Source organism: Anomaloglossus baeobatrachus, chromosome 1 (assembly GCF_048569485.1).
Source record: "Anomaloglossus baeobatrachus isolate aAnoBae1 chromosome 1, aAnoBae1.hap1, whole genome shotgun sequence".
NCBI classification, from domain to species: Eukaryota; Metazoa; Chordata; class Amphibia; order Anura; family Aromobatidae; genus Anomaloglossus; species Anomaloglossus baeobatrachus.
Genome location: NC_134353.1, coordinates 436,875,572 through 436,897,614, shown reverse-complemented (window position 1 = coordinate 436,897,614; position 22,043 = coordinate 436,875,572).

Below are 22,043 nucleotides of genomic sequence, written 5' to 3'. Positions count from 1 at the left end.
ATTTGATAAAATAAGTGGAAATCCAGTAAAAGTTTCATTTGGCTTCTTTGCACTCTCGAGATAATCGTCACCATGTGCCAAATGCAATATAAAAGCAATCTGAGCACATTTCGCGCATAAATAAAATGACCACAATTTTCTCCAAAACTATAACAGATGCAAACTTGTCCTGTGTGGTGGAGATGAGATTTGATAAAATAAGTGGAAATCCAGTAAAAGTTTCATTTGGCTACTTTGCACTCTCGAGATAATCGTCACCATGTGCCAAATGCAATATAAAAGCAATCTGAGCACATTTCGCGCATAAATGAAATGACCACAATTTTCTCCAAAACTATAACAGATGCAAACTTGTCCTGTGTGGTGGAGATGAGATTTGATAAAAATAAGTGGAAATCCAGTAAGTTTCATTTGGCTACTTTGCACTCTCGAGATAATCGTCACCATGTGCCAAATGCAACATAAAAGCAATCTGAGCACATTTCGCGCATAAATGAAATGACCACAATTTTCTCCAAAACTATAACAGATGCAAACTTGTCCTGTGTGGTGGAGATGAGATTTGATAAAATAAGTGGAAATCCAGTAAAAGTTTCATTTGGCTACTTTGCACTCTCGAGATAATCGTCACCATGTGCCAAATGCAATATAAAAGCAATCAGCACATTTCACGCATAAATGAAATGACCACAATTTTCTCCAAAACTATAACAGATGCAAACTTGTCCTGTGTGGTGGAGATGAGATTTGATAAAATAAGTGGAAATCCAGTAAAAGTTTAATTTGGCTACTTTGCACTCTCGAGATAATCGTCACCATGTGCCAAATGCAATATAAAAGCAATCTGAGCACATTTCGCGCATAAATGAAATGACCACAATTTTCTCCAAAACTATAACAGATGCAAACTTGTCCTGTGTGGTGGAGATGAGATTTGATAAAATAAGTGGAAATCCAGTAAAAGTTTCATTTGGCTACTTTGCACTCTCGAGATAATCGTCACCATGTGCCAAATGCAATATAAAAGCAATCTGAGCACATTTCGCGCATAAATGAAATGACCACAATTTTCTCCAAAACTATAACAGATGCAAACTTGTCCTGTGTGGTGGAGATGAGATTTGATAAAATAAGTGGAAATCCAGTAAAAGTTTCATTTGGCTACTTTGCACTCTCGAGATAATCGTCACCATGTGCCAAATGCAATATAAAAGCAATCTGAGCACATTTCGCGCATAAATGAAATGACCACAATTTTCTCCAAAACTATAACAGATGCAAACTTGTCCTGTGTGGTAGAGATGAGATTTGATAAAATAAGTGGAAATCCAGTAAAAGTTTCATTTGGCTACTTTGCACTCTTGAGATAATCGTCACCATGTGCCAAATGCAATATAAAAGCAATCTGAGCACATTTCGCGCATAAATGAAATGACCACAATTTTCTCCAAAACTATAACAGATGCAAACTTGTCCTGTGTGGTGGAGATGAGATTTGATAAAATAAGTGGAAATCCAGTAAAAGTTTCATTTGGCTACTTTGCACTCTCGAGATAATTGTCACCATGTGCCAAATGCAATATAAAAGCAATCTGAGCACATTTCGCGCATAAATGAAATGACCCCAATTTTCTCCAAAACTATAACAGATGCAAACTTGTCCTGTGTGGTGGAGATGAGATTTGATAAAATAAGTGGAAATCCAGTAAAAGTTTCATTTGGCTACTTTGCACTCTCGAGATAATCGTCACCATGTGCCAAATGCAATATAAAAGCAATCTGAGCACATTTCGCGCATAAATAAAATGACCACAATTTTCTCCAAAACTATAACAGATGCAAACTTGTCCTGTGTGGTGGAGATGAGATTTGATAAAATAAGTGGAAATCCAGTAAAAGTTTCATTTGGCTACTTTGCACTCTCGAGATAATCGTCACCATGTGCCAAATGCAATATAAAAGCAATCTGAGCACATTTCGCGCATAAATGAAATGACCACAATTTTCTCCAAAACTATAACAGATGCAAACTTGTCCTGTGTGGTGGAGATGAGATTTGATAAAATAAGTGGAAATCCAGTAAAAGTTTCATTTGGCTACTTTGAACTCTCGAGATAATCGTCACCATGTGCCAAATGCAATATAAAAGCAATCTGAGCACATTTCGCGCATAAATGAAATGACCACAATTTTCTCCAAAACTATAACAGATGCAAACTTGTCCTGTGTGGTGGAGATGAGATTTGATAAAAATAAGTGGAAATCCAGTAAAAGTTTCATTTGGCTACTTTGCACTCTCGAGATAATCGTCACCATGTGCCAAATGCAACATAAAAAACATAAAAGCAATCTGAGCACATTTCGCGCATAAATGAAATGACCACAATTTTCTCCAAAACTATAACAGATGCAAACTTGTCCTCTGTGGTGGAGATGAGATTTGATAAAATAAGTGGAAATCCAGTAAAAGTTTCATTTGGCTACTTTGCACTCTCGAGATAATCGTCACCATGTGCCAAATGCAATATAAAAGCAATCTGAGCACATTTCGCGCATAAATGAAATGACCACAATTTTCTCCAAAACTATAACAGATGCAAACTTGTCCTGTGTGGTGGAGATGAGATTTGATAAAATAAGTGGAAATCCAGTAAAAGTTTCATTTGGCTACTTTGCACTCTCGAGATAATCGTCACCATGTGCCAAATGCAATATAAAAGCAATCTGAGCACATTTCGCGCATAAATGAAATGACCACAATTTTCTCCAAAACTATAACAGATGCAAACTTGTCCTGTGTGGTGGAGATGAGATTTGATAAAATAAGTGGAAATCCAGTAAAAGTTTCATTTGGCTACTTTGCACTCTTGAGATAATCGTCACCATGTGCCAAATGCAATATAAAAGCAATCTGAGCACATTTCGCGCATAAATGAAATGACCACAATTTTCTCCAAAACTATAACAGATGCAAACTTGTCCTGTGTGGTGGAGATGAGATTTGATAAAATAAGTGGAAATCCAGTAAAAGTTTCATTTGGCTACTTTGCACTCTCGAGATAATTGTCACCATGTGCCAAATGCAATATAAAAGCAATCTGAGCACATTTCGCGCATAAATGAAATGACCCCAATTTTCTCCAAAACTATAACAGATGCAAACTTGTCCTGTGTGGTGGAGATGAGATTTGATAAAATAAGTGGAAATCCAGTAAAAGTTTCATTTGGCTACTTTGCACTCTCGAGATAATCGTCACCATGTGCCAAATGCAATATAAAAGCAATCTGAGCACATTTCGCGCATAAATAAAATGACCACAATTTTCTCCAAAACTATAACAGATGCAAACTTGTCCTGTGTGGTGGAGATGAGATTTGATAAAATAAGTGGAAATCCAGTAAAAGTTTCATTTGGCTACTTTGCACTCTCGAGATAATCGTCACCATGTGCCAAATGCAATATAAAAGCAATCTGAGCACATTTCGCGCATAAATGAAATGACCACAATTTTCTCCAAAACTATAACAGATGCAAACTTGTCCTGTGTGGTGGAGATGAGATTTGATAAAATAAGTGGAAATCCAGTAAAAGTTTCATTTGGCTACTTTGAACTCTCGAGATAATCGTCACCATGTGCCAAATGCAATATAAAAGCAATCTGAGCACATTTCGCGCATAAATGAAATGACCACAATTTTCTCCAAAACTATAACAGATGCAAACTTGTCCTGTGTGGTGGAGATGAGATTTGATAAAAATAAGTGGAAATCCAGTAAAAGTTTCATTTGGCTACTTTGCACTCTCGAGATAATCGTCACCATGTGCCAAATGCAACATAAAAAACATAAAAGCAATCTGAGCACATTTCGCGCATAAATGAAATGACCACAATTTTCTCCAAAACTATAACAGATGCAAACTTGTCCTCTGTGGTGGAGATGAGATTTGATAAAATAAGTGGAAATCCAGTAAAAGTTTCATTTGGCTTCTTTGCACTCTCGAGATAATCGTCACCATGTGCCAAATGCAATATAAAAGCAATCTGAGCACATTTCACGCATAAATGAAATGACCACAATTTTCTCCAAAACTATAACAGATGCAAACTTGTCCTGTGTGGTGGAGATGAGATTTGATAAAATAAGTGGAAATCCAGTAAAGTTTTCATTTGGCTACTTTGCACTCTCGAGATAATCGTCACCATGTGCCAAATGCAATATAAAAGCAATCTGAGCACATTTCGCGCATAAATGAAATGACCACAATTTTCTCCAAAACTATAACAGATGCAAACTTGTCCTGTGTGGTGGAGATGAGATTTGATAAAATAAGTGGAAATCCAGTAAAAGTTTCATTTGGCTACTTTGCACTCTCGAGATAATTGTCACCATGTGCCAAATGCAATATAAAAGCAATCTGAGCACATTTCGCGCATAAATGAAATGACCCCAATTTTCTCCAAAACTATAACAGATGCAAACTTGTCCTGTGTGGTGGAGATGAGATTTGATAAAATAAGTGGAAATCCAGTAAAAGTTTCATTTGGCTACTTTGCACTCTCGAGATAATCGTCACCATGTGCCAAATGCAATATAAAAGCAATCTGAGCACATTTCGCACATAAATGAAATGACCACAATTTTCTCCAAAACTATAACAGATGCAAACTTGTCCTGTGTGGTGGAGATGAGATTTGATAAAATAAGTGGAAATCCAGTAAAAGTTTCATTTGGCTACTTTGCACTCTCGAGATAATCGTCACCATGTGCCAAATGCAATATAAAAGCAATCTGAGCACATTTCGCGCATAAATGAAATGACCACAATTTTCTCCAAAACTATAACAGATGCAAACTTGTCCTGTGTGGTGGAGATGAGATTTGATAAAAATAAGTGGAAATCCAGTAAAAGTTTCATTTGGCTACTTTGCACTCTCGAGATAATCGTCACCATGTGCCAAATGCAACATAAAAGCAATCTGAGCACATTTCGCGCATAAATGAAATGACCACAATTTTCTCCAAAACTATAACAGATGCAAACTTGTCCTGTGTGGTGGAGATGAGATTTGATAAAATAAGTGGAAATCCAGTAAAAGTTTCATTTGGCTTCTTTGCACTCTCGAGATAATCGTCACCATTTGCCAAATGCAATATAAAAGCAATCTGAGCACATTTCGCGCATAAATGAAATGACCACAATTTTCTCCAAAACTATAACAGATGCAAACTTGTCCTGTGTGGTGGAGATGAGATTTGATAAAATAAGTGGAAATCCAGTAAAAGTTTCATTTGGCTTCTTTGCACTCTCGAGATAATCGTCACCATGTGCCAAATGCAATATAAAAGCAATCTGAGCACATTTCACGCATAAATGAAATGACCACAATTTTCTCCAAAACTATAACAGATGCAAACTTGTCCTGTGTGGTGGAGATGAAATTTGATAAAATAAGTGGAAATCCAGTAAAAGTTTCATTTGGCTACTTTGCACTCTCGAGATAATTGTCACCATGTGCCAAATGCAATATAAAAGCAATCTGAGCACATTTCGCGCATAAATGAAATGACCACAATTTTCTCCAAAACTATAACAGATGCAAACTTGTCCTGTGTGGTGGAGATGAGATTTGATAAAATAAGTGGAAATCCAGTAAAAGTTTCATTTGGCTACTTTGCACTCTCGAGATAATCGTCACCATGTGCCAAATGCAATATAAAAGCAATCTGAGCACATTTCGCGCATAAATGAAATGACCACAATTTTCTCCAAAACTATAACAGATGCAAACTTGTCCTGTGTGGTGGAGATGAGATTTGATCAAATAAGTGGAAATCCAGTAAAAGTTTCATTTGGCTACTTTGCACTCTCGAGATAATCGTCACCATGTGCCAAATGCAATATAAAAGCAATCTGAGCACATTTCGCGCATAAATGAAATGACCACAATTTTCTCCAAAACTATAACAGATGCAAACTTGTCCTGTGTGGTGGAGATGAGATTTGATAAAATAAGTGGAAATCCAGTAAAAGTTTCATTTGGCTACTTTGCACTCTCGAGATAATCGTCACCATGTGCCAAATGCAATATAAAAGCAATCTGAGCACATTTCGCGCATAAATGAAATGACCACAATTTTCTCCAAAACTATAACAGATGCAAACTTGTCCTGTGTGGTGGAGATGAGATTTGATAAAATAAGTGGAAATCCAGTAAAAGTTTCATTTGGCTACTTTGAACTCTCGAGATAATCGTCACCATGTGCCAAATGCAATATAAAAGCAATCTGAGCACATTTCGCGCATAAATGAAATGACCACAATTTTCTCCAAAACTATAACAGATGCAAACTTGTCCTGTGTGGTGGAGATGAGATTTGATAAAAATAAGTGGAAATCCAGTAAAAGTTTCATTTGGCTACTTTGCACTCTCGAGATAATCGTCACCATGTGCCAAATGCAACATAAAAAACATAAAAGCAATCTGAGCACATTTCGCGCATGAATGAAATGACCACAATTTTCTCCAAAACTATAACAGATGCAAACTTGTCCTCTGTGGTGGAGATGAGATTTGATAAAATAAGTGGAAATCCAGTAAAAGTTTCATTTGGCTTCTTTGCACTCTCGAGATAATCGTCACCATGTGCCAAATGCAATATAAAAGCAATCTGAGCACATTTCACGCATAAATGAAATGACCACAATTTTCTCCAAAACTATAACAGATGCAAACTTGTCCTGTGTGGTGGAGATGAGATTTGATAAAATAAGTGGAAATCCAGTAAAAGTTTCATTTGGCTACTTTGCACTCTCGAGATAATTGTCACCATGTGCCAAATGCAATATAAAAGCAATCTGAGCACATTTCGCGCATAAATGAAATGACCCCAATTTTCTCCAAAACTATAACAGATGCAAACTTGTCCTGTGTGGTGGAGATGAGATTTGATAAAATAAGTGGAAATCCAGTAAAAGTTTCATTTGGCTACTTTGCACTCTCGAGATAATCGTCACCATGTGCCAAATGCAATATAAAAGCAATCTGAGCACATTTCGCACATAAATGAAATGACCACAATTTTCTCCAAAACTATAACAGATGCAAACTTGTCCTGTGTGGTGGAGATGAGATTTGATAAAATAAGTGGAAATCCAGTAAAAGTTTCATTTGGCTACTTTGCACTCTCGAGATAATCGTCACCATGTGCCAAATGCAATATAAAAGCAATCTGAGCACATTTCGCGCATAAATGAAATGACCACAATTTTCTCCAAAACTATAACAGATGCAAACTTGTCCTGTGTGGTGGAGATGAGATTTGATAAAAATAAGTGGAAATCCAGTAAAAGTTTCATTTGGCTACTTTGCACTCTCGAGATAATCGTCACCATGTGCCAAATGCAACATAAAAGCAATCTGAGCACATTTCGCGCATAAATGAAATGACCACAATTTTCTCCAAAACTATAACAGATGCAAACTTGTCCTGTGTGGTGGAGATGAGATTTGATAAAATAAGTGGAAATCCAGTAAAAGTTTCATTTGGCTTCTTTGCACTCTCGAGATAATCGTCACCATTTGCCAAATGCAATATAAAAGCAATCTGAGCACATTTCGCGCATAAATGAAATGACCACAATTTTCTCCAAAACTATAACAGATGCAAACTTGTCCTGTGTGGTGGAGATGAGATTTGATAAAATAAGTGGAAATCCAGTAAAAGTTTCATTTGGCTTCTTTGCACTCTCGAGATAATCGTCACCATGTGCCAAATGCAATATAAAAGCAATCTGAGCACATTTCACGCATAAATGAAATGACCACAATTTTCTCCAAAACTATAACAGATGCAAACTTGTCCTGTGTGGTGGAGATGAGATTTGATAAAATAAGTGGAAATCCAGTAAAAGTTTCATTTGGCTACTTTGCACTCTCGAGATAATTGTCACCATGTGCCAAATGCAATATAAAAGCAATCTGAGCACATTTCGCGCATAAATGAAATGACCACAATTTTCTCCAAAACTATAACAGATGAAAACTTGTCCTGTGTGGTGGAGATGAGATTTGATAAAATAAGTGGAAATCCAGTAAAAGTTTCATTTGGCTACTTTGCACTCTCGAGATAATCGTCACCATGTGCCAAATGCAATATAAAAGCAATCTGAGCACATTTCGCGCATAAATGAAATGACCACAATTTTCTCCAAAACTATAACAGATGCAAACTTGTCCTGTGTGGTGGAGATGAGATTTGATCAAATAAGTGGAAATCCAGTAAAAGTTTCATTTGGCTACTTTGCACTCTCGAGATAATCGTCACCATGTGCCAAATGCAATATAAAAGCAATCTGAGCACATTTCGCGCATAAATGAAATGACCACAATTTTCTCCAAAACTATAACAGATGCAAACTTGTCCTGTGTGGTGGAGATGAGATTTGATAAAATAAGTGGAAATCCAGTAAAAGTTTCATTTGGCTACTTTGCACTCTCGAGATAATCGTCACCATGTGCCAAATGCAATATAAAAGCAATCTGAGCACATTTCGCGCATAAATGAAATGACCACAATTTTCTCCAAAACTATAACAGATGCAAACTTGTCCTGTGTGGTGGAGATGAGATTTGATAAAATAAGTGGAAATCCAGTAAAAGTTTCATTTGGCTACTTTGCACTCTCGAGATAATCGTCACCATGTGCCAAATGCAATATAAAAGCAATCTGAGCACATTTCGCGCATAAATGAAATGACCACAATTTTCTCCAAAACTATAACAGATGCAAACTTGTCCTGTGTGGTGGAGATGAGATTTGATAAAATAAGTGGAAATCCAGTAAAAGTTTCATTTGGCTACTTTGCACTCTCGAGATAATTGTCACCATGTGCCAAATGCAATATAAAAGCAATCTGAGCACATTTCGCGCATAAATGAAATGACCCCAATTTTCTCCAAAACTATAACAGATGCAAACTTGTCCTGTGTGGTGGAGATGAGATTTGATAAAATAAGTGGAAATCCAGTAAAAGTTTCATTTGGCTTCTTTGCACTCTCGAGATAATCGTCACCATGTGCCAAATGCAATATAAAAGCAATCTGAGCACATTTCGCGCATAAATAAAATGACCACAATTTTCTCCAAAACTATAACAGATGCAAACTTGTCCTGTGTGGTGGAGATGAGATTTGATAAAATAAGTGGAAATCCAGTAAAAGTTTCATTTGGCTACTTTGCACTCTCGAGATAATCGTCACCATGTGCCAAATGCAATATAAAAGCAATCTGAGCACATTTCGCGCATAAATGAAATGACCACAATTTTCTCCAAAACTATAACAGATGCAAACTTGTCCTGTGTGGTGGAGATGAGATTTGATAAAATAAGTGGAAATCCAGTAAAAGTTTCATTTGGCTACTTTGCACTCTCGAGATAATCGTCACCATGTGCCAAATGCAATATAAAAGCAATCTGAGCACATTTCGCGCATAAATGAAATGACCACAATTTTCTCCAAAACTATAACAGATGCAAACTTGTCCTGTGTGGTGGAGATGAGATTTGATAAAAATAAGTGGAAATCCAGTAAAAGTTTCATTTGGCTACTTTGCACTCTCGAGATAATCGTCACCATGTGCCAAATGCAACATAAAAGCAATCTGAGCACATTTCGCGCATAAATGAAATGACCACAATTTTCTCCAAAACTATAACAGATGCAAACTTGTCCTGTGTGGTGGAGATGAGATTTGATAAAATAAGTGGAAATCCAGTAAAAGTTTCATTTGGCTACTTTGCACTCTCGAGATAATCGTCACCATGTGCCAAATGCAATATAAAAGCAATCAGCACATTTCACGCATAAATGAAATGACCACAATTTTCTCCAAAACTATAACAGATGCAAACTTGTCCTGTGTGGTGGAGATGAGATTTGATAAAATAAGTGGAAATCCAGTAAAAGTTTCATTTGGCTACTTTGCACTCTCGAGATAATCGTCACCATGTGCCAAATGCAATATAAAAGCAATCTGAGCACATTTCGCGCATAAATGAAATGACCACAATTTTCTCCAAAACTATAACAGATGCAAACTTGTCCTGTGTGGTGGAGATGAGATTTGATAAAATAAGTGGAAATCCAGTAAAAGTTTCATTTGGCTACTTTGCACTCTCGAGATAATTGTCACCATGTGCCAAATGCAATATAAAAGCAATCTGAGCACATTTCGCGCATAAATGAAATGACCCCAATTTTCTCCAAAACTATAACAGATGCAAACTTGTCCTGTGTGGTGGAGATGAGATTTGATCAAATAAGTGGAAATCCAGTAAAAGTTTCATTTGGCTACTTTGCACTCTCGAGATAATCGTCACCATGTGCCAAATGCAATATAAAAGCAATCTGAGCACATTTCGCGCATAAATGAAATGACCACAATTTTCTCCAAAACTATAACAGATGCAAACTTGTCCCGTGTGGTGGAGATGAGATTTGATAAAATAAGTGGAAATCCAGTAAAAGTTTCATTTGGCTACTTTGCACTCTCGAGATAATCGTCACCATGTGCCAAATGCAATATAAAAGCAATCTGAGCACATTTCGCGCATAAATGAAATGACCACAATTTTCTCCAAAACTATAACAGATGCAAACTTGTCCTGTGTGGTGGAGATGAGATTTGATAAAATAAGTGGAAATCCAGTAAAAGTTTCATTTGGCTACTTTGCACTCTCGAGATAATCGTCACCATGTGCCAAATGCAATATAAAAGCAATCTGAGCACATTTCGCGCATAAATGAAATGACCACAATTTTCTCCAAAACTATAACAGATGCAAACTTGTCCTGTGTGGTGGAGATGAGATTTGATAAAATAAGTGGAAATCCAGTAAAAGTTTCATTTGGCTACTTTGCACTCTCGAGATAATTGTCACCATGTGCCAAATGCAATATAAAAGCAATCTGAGCACATTTCGCGCATAAATGAAATGACCCCAATTTTCTCCAAAACTATAACAGATGCAAACTTGTCCTGTGTGGTGGAGATGAGATTTGATAAAATAAGTGGAAATCCAGTAAAAGTTTCATTTGGCTTCTTTGCACTCTCGAGATAATCGTCACCATGTGCCAAATGCAATATAAAAGCAATCTGAGCACATTTCGCGCATAAATAAAATGACCACAATTTTCTCCAAAACTATAACAGATGCAAACTTGTCCTGTGTGGTGGAGATGAGATTTGATAAAATAAGTGGAAATCCAGTAAAAGTTTCATTTGGCTACTTTGCACTCTCGAGATAATCGTCACCATGTGCCAAATGCAATATAAAAGCAATCTGAGCACATTTCGCGCATAAATGAAATGACCACAATTTTCTCCAAAACTATAACAGATGCAAACTTGTCCTGTGTGGTGGAGATGAGATTTGATAAAATAAGTGGAAATCCAGTAAAAGTTTCATTTGGCTACTTTGCACTCTCGAGATAATCGTCACCATGTGCCAAATGCAATATAAAAGCAATCTGAGCACATTTCGCGCATAAATGAAATGACCACAATTTTCTCCAAAACTATAACAGATGCAAACTTGTCCTGTGTGGTGGAGATGAGATTTGATAAAAATAAGTGGAAATCCAGTAAAAGTTTCATTTGGCTACTTTGCACTCTCGAGATAATCGTCACCATGTGCCAAATGCAACATAAAAGCAATCTGAGCACATTTCGCGCATAAATGAAATGACCACAATTTTCTCCAAAACTATAACAGATGCAAACTTGTCCTGTGTGGTGGAGATGAGATTTGATAAAATAAGTGGAAATCCAGTAAAAGTTTCATTTGGCTACTTTGCACTCTCGAGATAATCGTCACCATGTGCCAAATGCAATATAAAAGCAATCAGCACATTTCACGCATAAATGAAATGACCACAATTTTCTCCAAAACTATAACAGATGCAAACTTGTCCTGTGTGGTGGAGATGAGATTTGATAAAATAAGTGGAAATCCAGTAAAAGTTTCATTTGGCTACTTTGCACTCTCGAGATAATCGTCACCATGTGCCAAATGCAATATAAAAGCAATCTGAGCACATTTCGCGCATAAATGAAATGACCACAATTTTCTCCAAAACTATAACAGATGCAAACTTGTCCTGTGTGGTGGAGATGAGATTTGATAAAATAAGTGGAAATCCAGTAAAAGTTTCATTTGGCTACTTTGCACTCTCGAGATAATTGTCACCATGTGCCAAATGCAATATAAAAGCAATCTGAGCACATTTCGCGCATAAATGAAATGACCCCAATTTTCTCCAAAACTATAACAGATGCAAACTTGTCCTGTGTGGTGGAGATGAGATTTGATAAAGTAAGTGGAAATCCAGTAAAAGTTTCATTTGGCTACTTTGCACTCTCGAGATAATCGTCACCATGTGCCAAATGCAATATAAAAGCAATCTGAGCACATTTCGCACATAAATGAAATGACCACAATTTTCTCCAAAACTATAACAGATGCAAACTTGTCCTGTGTGGTGGAGATGAGATTTGATAAAATAAGTGGAAATCCAGTAAAAGTTTCATTTGGCTACTTTGCACTCTCGAGATAATCGTCACCATGTGCCAAATGCAATATAAAAGCAATCTGAGCACATTTCGCGCATAAATGAAATGACCACAATTTTCTCCAAAACTATAACAGATGCAAACTTGTCCTGTGTGGTGGAGATGAGATTTGATAAAAATAAGTGGAAATCCAGTAAAAGTTTCATTTGGCTACTTTGCACTCTCGAGATAATCGTCACCATGTGCCAAATGCAACATAAAAGCAATCTGAGCACATTTCGCGCATAAATGAAATGACCACAATTTTCTCCAAAACTATAACAGATGCAAACTTGTCCTGTGTGGTGGAGATGAGATTTGATAAAATAAGTGGAAATCCAGTAAAAGTTTCATTTGGCTTCTTTGCACTCTCGAGATAATCGTCACCATTTGCCAAATGCAATATAAAAGCAATCTGAGCACATTTCGCGCATAAATGAAATGACCACAATTTTCTCCAAAACTATAACAGATGCAAACTTGTCCTGTGTAGTGGAGATGAGATTTGATAAAATAAGTGGAAATCCAGTAAAAGTTTCATTTGGCTACTTTGCACTCTCGAGATAATTGTCACCATGTGCCAAATGCAATATAAAAGCAATCTGAGCACATTTCGCGCATAAATGAAATGACCACAATTTTCTCCAAAACTATAACAGATGCAAACTTGTCCTGTGTGGTGGAGATGAGATTTGATAAAATAAGTGGAAATCCAGTAAAAGTTTCATTTGGCTACTTTGCACTCTCGAGATAATCGTCACCATGTGCCAAATGCAATATAAAAGCAATCTGAGCACATTTCGCGCATAAATGAAATGACCACAATTTTCTCCAAAACTATAACAGATGCAAACTTGTCCTGTGTGGTGGAGATGAGATTTGATAAAAATAAGTGGAAATCCAGTAAAAGTTTCATTTGGCTACTTTGCACTCTCGAGATAATCGTCACCATGTGCCAAATGCAACATAAAAGCAATCTGAGCACATTTCGCGCATAAATGAAATGACCACAATTTTCTCCAAAACTATAACAGATGCAAACTTGTCCTGTGTGGTGGAGATGAGATTTGATAAAATAAGTGGAAATCCAGTAAAAGTTTCATTTGGCTACTTTGCACTCTCGAGATAATCGTCACCATGTGCCAAATGCAATATAAAAGCAATCAGCACATTTCACGCATAAATGAAATGACCACAATTTTCTCCAAAACTATAACAGATGCAAACTTGTCCTGTGTGGTGGAGATGAGATTTGATAAAATAAGTGGAAATCCAGTAAAAGTTTCATTTGGCTACTTTGCACACTCGAGATAATCGTCACCATGTGCCAAATGCAATATAAAAGCAATCTGAGCACATTTCGCGCATAAATGAAATGACCACAATTTTCTCCAAAACTGTAACAGATGCAAACTTGTCCTGTGTGGTGGAGATGAGATTTGATAAAATAAGTGGAAATCCAGTAAAAGTTTCATTTGGCTTCTTTGCACTCTCGAGATAATCGTCACCATGTGCCAAATGCAATATAAAAGCAATCTGAGCACATTTCACGCATAAATGAAATGACCACAATTTTCTCCAAAACTATAACAGATGCAAACTTGTCCTGTGTGGTGGAGATGAGATTTGATAAAATAAGTGGAAATCCAGTAAAAGTTTCATTTGGCTACTTTGCACTCTCGAGATAATTGTCACCATGTGCCAAATGCAATATAAAAGCAATCTGAGCACATTTCGCGCATAAATGAAATGACCACAATTTTCTCCAAAACTATAACAGATGCAAACTTGTCCTGTGTGGTGGAGATGAGATTTGATAAAAAAAGTGGAAATCCAGTAAAAGTTTCATTTGGCTACTTTGCACTCTCGAGATAATCGTCACCATGTGCCAAATGCAATATAAAAGCAATCTGAGCACATTTCGCGCATAAATGAAATGACCACAATTTTCTCCAAAACTATAACAGATGCAAACTTGTCCTGTGTGGTGGAGATGAGATTTGATAAAATAAGTGGAAATCCAGTAAAAGTTTCATTTGGCTACTTTGCACTCTCGAGATAATCGTCACCATGTGCCAAATGCAATATAAAAGCAATCTGAGCACATTTCGCGCATAAATGAAATGACCACAATTTTCTCCAAAACTATAACAGATGCAAACTTGTCCTGTGTGGTGGAGATGAGATTTAATAACATAAGTGGAAATCCAGTAAAAGTTTCATTTGGCTACTTTGCACTCTCGAGATAATTGTCACCATGTGCCAAATGCAATATAAAAGCAATCTGAGCACATTTCGCGCATAAATGAAATGACCACAATTTTCTCCAAAACTATAACAGATGCAAACTTGTCCTGTGTGGTAGAGATGAGATTTGATAAAATAAGTGGAAATCCAGTAAAAGTTTCATTTGGCTACTTTGCACTCTTGAGATAATCGTCACCATGTGCCAAATGCAATATAAAAGCAATCTGAGCACATTTCGCGCATAAATGAAATGACCACAATTTTCTCCAAAACTATAACAGATGCAAACTTGTCCTGTGTGGTGGAGATGAGATTTGATAAAATAAGTGGAAATCCAGTAAAAGTTTCATTTGGCTACTTTGCACTCTCGAGATAATTGTCACCATGTGCCAAATGCAATATAAAAGCAATCTGAGCACATTTCGCGCATAAATGAAATGACCCCAATTTTCTCCAAAACTATAACAGATGCAAACTTGTCCTGTGTGGTGGAGATGAGATTTGATAAAATAAGTGGAAATCCAGTAAAAGTTTCATTTGGCTACTTTGCACTCTCGAGATAATCGTCACCATGTGCCAAATGCAATATAAAAGCAATCTGAGCACATTTCGCGCATAAATAAAATGACCACAATTTTCTCCAAAACTATAACAGATGCAAACTTGTCCTGTGTGGTGGAGATGAGATTTGATAAAATAAGTGGAAATCCAGTAAAAGTTTCATTTGGCTACTTTGCACTCTCGAGATAATCGTCACCATGTGCCAAATGCAATATAAAAGCAATCTGAGCACATTTCGCGCATAAATGAAATGACCACAATTTTCTCCAAAACTATAACAGATGCAAACTTGTCCTGTGTGGTGGAGATGAGATTTGATAAAATAAGTGGAAATCCAGTAAAAGTTTCATTTGGCTACTTTGCACTCTCGAGATAATCGTCACCATGTGCCAAATGCAATATAAAAGCAATCTGAGCACATTTCGCGCATAAATGAAATGACCACAATTTTCTCCAAAACTATAACAGATGCAAACTTGTCCTGTGTGGTGGAGATGAGATTTGATAAAAATAAGTGGAAATCCAGTAAAAGTTTCATTTGGCTACTTTGCACTCTCGAGATAATCGTCACCATGTGCCAAATGCAACATAAAAGCAATCTGAGCACATTTCGCGCATAAATGAAATGACCACAATTTTCTCCAAAACTATAACAGATGCAAACTTGTCCTGTGTGGTGGAGATGAGATTTGATAAAATAAGTGGAAATCCAGTAAAAGTTTCATTTGGCTTCTTTGCACTCTCGAGATAATCGTCACCATGTGCCAAATGCAATATAAAAGCAATCTGAGCACATTTCACGCATAAATGAAATGACCACAATTTTCTCCAAAACTATAACAGATGCAAACTTGTCCTGTGTGGTGGAGAGGAGATTTGATAAAATAAGTGGAAATCCAGTAAAAGTTTCATTTGGCTACTTTGCACTCTCGAGATAATCGTCACCATGTGCCAAATGCAATATAAAAGCAATCTGAGCACATTTCGCGCATAAATGAAATGACCACAATTTTCTCCAAAACTATAACAGATGCAAACTTGTCCTGTGTGGTGGAGATGAGATTTGATAAAATAAGTGGAAATCCAGTAAAAGTTTAATTTGGCTTCTTTGCACTCTCGAGATAATCGTCACCATGTGCCAAATGCAATATAAAAGCAATCTGAGCACATTTCACGCATAAATGAAATGACCACAATTTTCTCCAAAACTATAACAGATGCAAACTTGTCCTGTGTGGTGGAGATGAGATTTGATAAAATAAGTGGAAATCCAGTAAAAGTTTCATTTGGCTACTTTGCACTCTCGAGATAATCGTCACCATGTGCCAAATGCAATATAAAAGCAATCTGAGCACATTTCGCGCATAAATGAAATGACCACAATTTTCTCCAAAACTATAACAGATGCAAACTTGTCCTGTGTGGTGGAGATGAGATTTGATACAATAAGTGGAAATCCAGTAAAAGTTTCATTTGGCTACTTTGCACTCTCGAGATAATCGTCACCATGTGCCAAATGCAATATAAAAGCAGACTGAGCACATTTCGCGCATAAATGAAATGACCACAATTTTCTCCAAAACTATAACAGATGCAAACTTGTCCTGTGTGGTAGAGATGAGATTTGATAAAATAAGTGGAAATCCAGTAAAAGTTTCATTTGGCTACTTTGCACTCTTGAGATAATCGTCACCATGTGCCAAATGCAATATAAAAGCAATCTGAGCACATTTCGCGCATAAATGAAATGACCACAATTTTCTCCAAAACTATAACAGATGCAAACTTGTCCTGTGTGGTGGAGATGAGATTTGATAAAATAAGTGGAAATCCAGTAAAAGTTTCATTTGGCTACTTTGCACTCTCGAGATAATCGTCACCATGTGGCAAATGCAATATAAAAGCAATCTGAGCACATTTCGCGCATAAATGAAATGACCACAATTTTCTCCAAAACTATAACAGATGCAAACTTGTCCTGTGTGGTGGAGATGAGATTTGATAAAATAAGTGGAAATCCAGTAAAAGTTTCATTTGGCTACTTTGCACTCTCGAGATAATCGTCACCATGTGCCAAATGCAATATAAAAGCAATCTGAGCACATTTCGCGCATAAATGAAATGACCACAATTTTCTCCAAAACTATAACAGATGCAAACTTGTCCTGTGTGGTGGAGATGAGATTTGATAAAATAAGTGGAAATCCAGTAAAAGTTTCATTTGGCTACTTTGCACTCTCGAGATAATCGTCACCATGTGCCAAATGCAATATAAAAGCAATCTGAGCACATTTCGCGCATAAATGAAATGACCACAATTTTCTCCAAAACTATAACAGATGCAAACTTGTCCTGTGTGGTGGAGATGAGATTTGATAAAATAAGTGGAAATCCAGTAAAAGTTTCATTTGGCTACTTTGCACTCTCGAGATAATTGTCACCATGTGCCAAATGCAATATAAAAGCAATCTGAGCACATTTCGCGCATAAATGAAATGACCACAATTTTCTCCAAAACTATAACAGATGCAAACTTGTCCTGTGTGGTGGAGATGAGATTTGATAAAATAAGTGGAAATCCAGTAAAAGTTTCATTTGGCTACTTTGCACTCTCGAGATAATCGTCACCATGTGCCAAATGCAATATAAAAGCAATCTGAGCACATTTCGCGCATAAATGAAATGACCACAATTTTCTCCAAAACTATAACAGATGCAAACTTGTCCTGTGTGGTGGAGATGAGATTTGATAAAAATAAGTGGAAATCCAGTAAAAGTTTCATTTGGCTACTTTGCACTCTCGAGATAATCGTCACCATGTGCCAAATGCAACATAAAAGCAATCTGAGCACATTTCGCGCATAAATGAAATGACCACAATTTTCTCCAAAACTATAACAGATGCAAACTTGTCCTGTGTGGTGGAGATGAGATTTGATAAAATAAGTGGAAATCCAGTAAAAGTTTCATTTGGCTACTTTGCACTCTCGAGATAATCGTCACCATGTGCCAAATGCAATATAAAAGCAATCAGCACATTTCACGCATAAATGAAATGACCACAATTTTCTCCAAAACTATAACAGATGCAAACTTGTCCTGTGTGGTGGAGATGAGATTTGATAAAATAAGTGGAAATCCAGTAAAAGTTTCATTTGGCTACTTTGCACACTCGAGATAATCGTCACCATGTGCCAAATGCAATATAAAAGCAATCTGAGCACATTTCGCGCATAAATGAAATGACCACAATTTTCTCCAAAACTGTAACAGATGCAAACTTGTCCTGTGTGGTGGAGATGAGATTTGATAAAATAAGTGGAAATCCAGTAAAAGTTTCATTTGGCTTCTTTGCACTCTCGAGATAATCGTCACCATGTGCCAAATGCAATATAAAAGCAATCTGAGCACATTTCACGCATAAATGAAATGACCACAATTTTCTCCAAAACTATAACAGATGCAAACTTGTCCTGTGTGGTGGAGATGAGATTTGATAAAATAAGTGGAAATCCAGTAAAAGTTTCATTTGGCTACTTTGCACTCTCGAGATAATTGTCACCATGTGCCAAATGCAATATAAAAGCAATCTGAGCACATTTCGCGCATAAATGAAATGACCACAATTTTCTCCAAAACTATAACAGATGCAAACTTGTCCTGTGTGGTGGAGATGAGATTTGATAAAAAAAGTGGAAATCCAGTAAAAGTTTCATTTGGCTACTTTGCACTCTCGAGATAATCGTCACCATGTGCCAAATGCAATATAAAAGCAATCTGAGCACATTTCGCGCATAAATGAAATGACCACAATTTTCTCCAAAACTATAACAGATGCAAACTTGTCCTGTGTGGTGGAGATGAGATTTGATAAAATAAGTGGAAATCCAGTAAAAGTTTCATTTGGCTACTTTGCACTCTCGAGATAATCGTCACCATGTGCCAAATGCAATATAAAAGCAATCTGAGCACATTTCGCGCATAAATGAAATGACCACAATTTTCTCCAAAACTATAACAGATGCAAACTTGTCCTGTGTGGTGGAGATGAGATTTAATAACATAAGTGGAAATCCAGTAAAAGTTTCATTTGGCTACTTTGCACTCTCGAGATAATTGTCACCATGTGCCAAATGCAATATAAAAGCAATCTGAGCACATTTCGCGCATAAATGAAATGACCACAATTTTCTCCAAAACTATAACAGATGCAAACTTGTCCTGTGTGGTAGAGATGAGATTTGATAAAATAAGTGGAAATCCAGTAAAAGTTTCATTTGGCTACTTTGCACTCTTGAGATAATCGTCACCATGTGCCAAATGCAATATAAAAGCAATCTGAGCACATTTCGCGCATAAATGAAATGACCACAATTTTCTCCAAAACTATAACAGATGCAAACTTGTCCTGTGTGGTGGAGATGAGATTTGATAAAATAAGTGGAAATCCAGTAAAAGTTTCATTTGGCTACTTTGCACTCTCGAGATAATTGTCACCATGTGCCAAATGCAATATAAAAGCAATCTGAGCACATTTCGCGCATAAATGAAATGACCCCAATTTTCTCCAAAACTATAACAGATGCAAACTTGTCCTGTGTGGTGGAGATGAGATTTGATAAAATAAGTGGAAATCCAGTAAAAGTTTCATTTGGCTACTTTGCACTCTCGAGATAATCGTCACCATGTGCCAAATGCAATATAAAAGCAATCTGAGCACATTTCGCGCATAAATAAAATGACCACAATTTTCTCCAAAACTATAACAGATGCAAACTTGTCCTGTGTGGTGGAGATGAGATTTGATAAAATAAGTGGAAATCCAGTAAAAGTTTCATTTGGCTACTTTGCACTCTCGAGATAATCGTCACCATGTGCCAAATGCAATATAAAAGCAATCTGAGCACATTTCGCGCATAAATGAAATGACCACAATTTTCTCCAAAACTATAACAGATGCAAACTTGTCCTGTGTGGTGGAGATGAGATTTGATAAAATAAGTGGAAATCCAGTAAAAGTTTCATTTGGCTACTTTGCACTCTCGAGATAATCGTCACCATGTGCCAAATGCAATATAAAAGCAATCTGAGCACATTTCGCGCATAAATGAAATGACCACAATTTTCTCCAAAACTATAACAGATGCAAACTTGTCCTGTGTGGTGGAGATGAGATTTGATAAAAATAAGTGGAAATCCAGTAAAAGTTTCATTTGGCTACTTTGCACTCTCGAGATAATCGTCACCATGTGCCAAATGCAACATAAAAGCAATCTGAGCACATTTCGCGCATAAATGAAATGACCACAATTTTCTCCAAAACTATAACAGATGCAAACTTGTCCTGTGTGGTGGAGATGAGATTTGATAAAATAAGTGGAAATCCAGTAAAAGTTTCATTTGGCTTCTTTGCACTCTCGAGATAATCGTCACCATGTGCCAAATGCAATATAAAAGCAATCTGAGCACATTTCACGCATAAATGAAATGACCACAATTTTCTCCAAAACTATAACAGATGCAAACTTGTCCTGTGTGGTGGAGAGGAGATTTGATAAAATAAGTGGAAATCCAGTAAAAGTTTCATTTGGCTACTTTGCACTCTCGAGATAATCGTCACCATGTGCCAAATGCAATATAAAAGCAATCTGAGCACATTTCGCGCATAAATGAAATGACCACAATTTTCTCCAAAACTATAACAGATGCAAACTTGTCCTGTGTGGTGGAGATGAGATTTGATAAAATAAGTGGAAATCCAGTAAAAGTTTAATTTGGCTTCTTTGCACTCTCGAGATAATCGTCACCATGTGCCAAATGCAATATAAAAGCAATCTGAGCACATTTCACGCATAAATGAAATGACCACAATTTTCTCCAAAACTATAACAGATGCAAACTTGTCCTGTGTGGTGGAGATGAGATTTGATAAAATAAGTGGAAATCCAGTAAAAGTTTCATTTGGCTACTTTGCACTCTCGAGATAATCGTCACCATGTGCCAAATGCAATATAAAAGCAATCTGAGCACATTTCGCGCATAAATGAAATGACCACAATTTTCTCCAAAACTATAACAGATGCAAACTTGTCCTGTGTGGTGGAGATGAGATTTGATACAATAAGTGGAAATCCAGTAAAAGTTTCATTTGGCTACTTTGCACTCTCGAGATAATCGTCACCATGTGCCAAATGCAATATAAAAGCAGACTGAGCACATTTCGCGCATAAATGAAATGACCACAATTTTCTCCAAAACTATAACAGATGCAAACTTGTCCTGTGTGGTAGAGATGAGATTTGATAAAATAAGTGGAAATCCAGTAAAAGTTTCATTTGGCTACTTTGCACTCTTGAGATAATCGTCACCATGTGCCAAATGCAATATAAAAGCAATCTGAGCACATTTCGCGCATAAATGAAATGACCACAATTTTCTCCAAAACTATAACAGATGCAAACTTGTCCTGTGTGGTGGAGATGAGATTTGATAAAATAAGTGGAAATCCAGTAAAAGTTTCATTTGGCTACTTTGCACTCTCGAGATAATCGTCACCATGTGCCAAATGCAATATAAAAGCAATCTGAGCACATTTCGCGCATAAATGAAATGACCACAAT